The 5,060-nt window shown below is 31.1% G+C and overlaps 1 long non-coding RNA gene across 1 annotated transcript; it reads right to left on the bottom strand.

Moving 5' to 3' along the window:
* Positions 1-1,533: 1,533 nt before the first annotated feature.
* Positions 1,534-4,097, bottom strand: LOC115885273. Its single transcript, XR_004050704.1, has 2 exons — positions 3,739-4,097; positions 1,534-3,531 (listed from the first exon to the last, which is right to left on the bottom strand). It is a non-coding gene; the product is annotated as an uncharacterized LOC115885273 (long non-coding RNA).
* Between the last annotated feature and the right edge of the window lie 963 nt (positions 4,098-5,060).

Raw genomic sequence — 5,060 nt, 5'->3', positions numbered from 1 at the left:
AGTTCTTTTTTTATACTACAAAAAAAACTATAGAATACAACAGTATTTAAAAAAATAAATAAAAAGTTATGTCCCGGCCGAGATTCGAACTCCGGTCTCTCGCTTTCTATCCCGACTCCTTACGCACTGCTCCACAGTAACTTGCTTAGTGATAATTCAATGACGGTATATAAACAAAAAAACAGATTTATAAGAATATCTTGACGATTTGAACTGGCGCGCGGAGCGTGCTGACCAATAGCGCCTGTCACAAAATAGAAATCAACCAGAAGGTTGACTCCCAAAATGCGCGCGAAACGGTGGCTAACCTAAAAATTCCTTTATGAGCGGGTAACACCTGTCAATGTAGCGGCGTTACCGGTTTAATCAGGGCAGGTCAGGGTTTAGTTGAATTCTAGCCATCGCATAATATGAATATATCACATAAATACGAATTTTAAAAGCGGAACAAATAAAAATAAATTATTAATAAGGAGAAATAAATAGATATTAAACAAATGCATAGATTGTTTTATTTTAAATACTGTATTAACCCATCTTAACACAATACTTATTACCTACCTACCTAATCATAATTTTATTATTATAATGAGCCCGATTTATCTGGGTAACATTTTTATTTTGATAATGTGTACTCAAAACGCAGAACGTGCCTCTAACAAATAAATTCAGGATAGTAAACTGTTACACTTTAGAGCGTATCTATAGCAACGCAATTCGCGTAATTTCCCAGACCATAAAAACTTCTAAGAAAGGTGTAGGGATGACCACGGATTTTTGCCAACCAGTAAAACGCAGCTCAAGGGTTCGAGTAGAAAAGTTGACCTTTAATTAATTGGTTTAGTTTTATTTTTTTAAATTCACGATCTCTACCCATTTCAAATTTTTGACTACGCATATATTATTATCTGCCTACCTACTAATTGCAAAAAAACCGCTGCATGAAAATTACATGTGGTGGTATTTATACAATACAAATTTTACCTTTCGAAATAACGTATTACGCTCAGTCTGTAATCACATACCTATCAGATAATAAAAATACTTATTCAATATAACCCTGACAACAGCCTGCGAAAGCGTTTTAATCCGGCCCTGAGAGTTACCCGCTGCCAATATGGCGTCGCGATTCGTGAAACGTCATCAAATTCGGCAGAGTCGGCGTTCTGGTTGATTTCTATTTTGTGGCGCCTGTTATCACCTGTGACGTAGCGACCAACCTGCGCAATATCATACCTTATATTCTTTGTACCATGTTGTAAATCCGTTTTGTCTGATTAAACAGTTTTGAATATGTTAGAAGAGTTTGAGGATATTTTGGACCATGTGGAAAAAGAAAATCGTCTTCGAGTTCCAAAAAGATATATACGGGATGCAGGAAATCCAATAGAAATGTTTAGCGAGGGGGGATTTATGCCGATATAGGTTTAACAAGGCTACAATTACAGAAACTATTTTACCTCTTATAAATTGAAGACTTGCAAAAACCTACCAATCGTGGTTTACCCATTCTCCCCGTTATTCAATTACTAATTTGTTTACGGTTTTATACGACTTGTAGTTTTCAGATATTAAATGGAGACATGCTTGGTATTAGCCAACCTACAATAAGCCAGATTATCAAGAGGGTGTCCATTTTAATAGCAGAACATTTGGGTGAATTTGTATGATGCAACCATAAATGGTTGAACAGCATTATTATTCCAATGATACTGCCTTCAGCTTGTGCAGATGATAACAACAAATGGGATACATATATTAAGAATATAGAAAGAGCTATAAATACATCTGTGAATAAATCCACTGGCGAAAAAAACTCCTGAATTATTATATGGATATATTCCGAAGATTGAAGATGGATAAGTGAGATTATTGACGGTAGAGAATGAAAAGTATTCAATTACCTGAAAAATTGAGAAAAGAGGTCAAAGAACATATAGAAATGGAACAAAGGAAGTATAAAAAAATTATGATAAACATATAGATTTAAAGGTATCACAAAGATAGGAGACATGGTCTATATGAAAAGTGCTACTAAATATAAGGGACTATTTACAGTGACACAAGTTCTACCCCATGACACAGAAAAACACATAAACAGAAGTATTTAGAAGAATATGTTTAATGTTTAATGAATACTACTTTTGGTTTATTTAGTTTTGAATAGTTTCATAAATTTTTAAAATCTTTAAATATCATAAATTTAGAATGAATATTTTTTTTATTGTTGTAGGTAATTTTTAAGTTAGTTTTGTTAATTAAGTCTTGGAGACTAAGACATAGTCAGGTTGGACGAGTGTCAGAGAATAAATTAAATTTATAAGTAAAGGCAAAAATTGTCAGTCACTGATTTACGTAGCAGACTAGAAAAAAAAGAATAGAGAAGAATGTCATCTAGACGAGAAGAAATAAGGAAGCAGTAAAAACGCAATAATCATAGAATGTGTATTGTGAAATATTATTCTAAATAAAACTATAAAACATGGAGTATCAACTTTATATAGAGTGGTCAACTCAATAAGAATACAGAATTTACACCAAGGAATAAAATCTTGAAAATTATAGGTATACGGTATACATCCAATATTGTATATTATGTGATATGATATTTATATAAATATTCATGATGAAGAAAATAAAAAGACAATTTTTTTAGTTTTAATGTATTAGTGGGAAAATTCTGTGTGACCAGTTAAAACAAGCACTTAACTGTCTGGTCATAGTGAGCGTAAAACTACTAAGAAATCATATGTTATTTAAGTATAGAAAAACAGTATTTTTATGATAACTAATAATAGACTATAAGAAATTACTTAAAATATGTTACATGTAAATATATAAACACTAACTTAACACTAATAGAAAAGTAAATAAAATTATTATATAGGTACTAGTTACCTTGGAACATTACTTAACATATTACATAATTACTAGATATACATATATTAATACAATAAATACATTAATTTGCAAAATGTTGAATAAGATTTCTTCAAAAATCTAACCCTCTTCCTTTTTATTTATAATTGGAATGTGTAAATTAGCATCTTCAAAATTATCTAAATTTTCCCTTAAACCAATATTATGAAGAACAGCTGTTGCACAAATAATAGCAACAGTTGTTTTGTAAACCTCGGAGAAATGGAAGACGTTTTTACCAAGTCCCAAATAGCCTTTCAACATTTCGCTTTCTTCTATGGGCAAAGTTATATCTGGTTTCTTGGTGATTACCTAGCTGTAGAACAGAAGTCAATAGAATTGGCCTACATCTATATGCATTGTCTCCAAGAAGTAAATCACGAATATCACGCCTTTCCATTAGCATTCTTAAATTACTTCGATTGAATATAACACTATCATGACTTGACCATGGATATCCAACTATAATATCCATAATTTCCCTTTTGGGACCTGAACATTTAGACTAAAAAAAATTTTTCCGATATTGAAATACTTCCACATTATTGCATTATTCTTGATTATCTGGCGTATTGTAGGTTGGCTAACACCACGCAAGTCTCCATTTACCATCTGAAAATTACAAGTCGTATAAAACTGTAAACAAATTAGTAATTGAACAACGGGGAGAATGGGTAAACCACGATTGGTAGGTTTTTGCAAGTCTTCAATTTATAAGAGGTAAAATAGTTTCTGTAATTGTAGCCTTGTTAAACCTATATTGGCATAAATCCCCCCTCGCTAAACATTTCTATTGGATTTCCTGCATCCCGTATATACCTTTTTGGAACTCGAAGACGATTTTCTTCTTCCACATGGTCCAAAATATCCTCAAACTCTTCTAACATATTCAAAATTCAAAACTGTTTAATCAGACAAAACGGATTTACAAGGGATCTTCTTCTTCTTCTTTTTTTATGATGGCTCTGCTACAAGGCAACCGCCAGCTCAATTTGGGAGTGACCAAGATGTTGACTGGCTCTAAACCATATCAAGGCCACTGATTCTTATCTGAGTAAAATGTATAATGGGTAAATTTTAATATAACTAACTTCTATGAAGGTAACCTGTGACCTGTGACTGTAAAATGTTATTATTATTATTTATTAAATATATAAATGACGTGCTGAAAGGAAGATTATATCCAGGGTTCGGAAGTAGTTAATTAAGACGTAATTTACCTGATTAACTACGTGTAGTTTTTCTTCAAAAACTACGTCTTTTCGCGTTCATTAGCTACATGAAAACTACGTTAATAAACTATGTATTGATATTATGAATAATTTTCCTTTTTTATGAGGTGTAATAGAGATAATATGATGTAAATATTACATTTTATTTAAAGCCATATTTCTTCTGTTTTCTTAAAAAATATTATGTGTTTTAAAGCCTCAACTGATTATAAACTCACCTCAAACCTTTGCGATATTTGAAAGTTACATACATAGGTTACATAAACTACACCACTCTACTATAAACTACATGTAGTTTATGTGGTAGTTTTGAAACTAACTATGTAGTTTTCCGAACCCTGATTATATCACACACAAAGGCACACACAAACAGACTGCATTCGGAAACTGGAAACAAAAGAAAATAAAAAATAAAGTTGAGCATTATAATTTAATTCTATTAATGTTTAAAAATATCATAATAGTTTCTATTAATTTTTCACTTGGCTTAGACAAAACTGTAAATATTGATAGTGGAGTAGGAAAATTCATTTCAATAAATTTTTGATATAAATCCAAATTAAACAAAAATTTATAGGACATTCTAAAAAGATATGATTTAGGTCTTCAACAGAGCCACACTCACGATGGAAATGGATCTTCCTTCACTTTAATTTTATATAAATGGTTTTTTGTTAAGCAATGGCCTGTACGCATTCTAATTAACGTTGTAATATGTCTTCTATCTATATACTGGAAATTTTTAAACCATTGTTTATCTGGGAAGATTGTTTGTATATTAAAATACACATGCTTTTTTCCTTTCATACGAGATTTCCAATTTTCTTTATAATTACACAAAATATCAGTTTTAATTGAATTAAAAATATCTATCGAATCCATCTCCATAGATTTCGGAATATTTAAATC

Source organism: Sitophilus oryzae, unplaced genomic scaffold (genome assembly GCF_002938485.1).
Source record: "Sitophilus oryzae breed Bouriz unplaced genomic scaffold, Soryzae_2.0 scaffold_379_pilon_pilon, whole genome shotgun sequence".
In the NCBI taxonomy this organism is placed as follows: domain Eukaryota; kingdom Metazoa; phylum Arthropoda; class Insecta; order Coleoptera; family Curculionidae; genus Sitophilus; species Sitophilus oryzae.
This window is presented reverse-complemented; position numbering and strand designations above follow the sequence as displayed.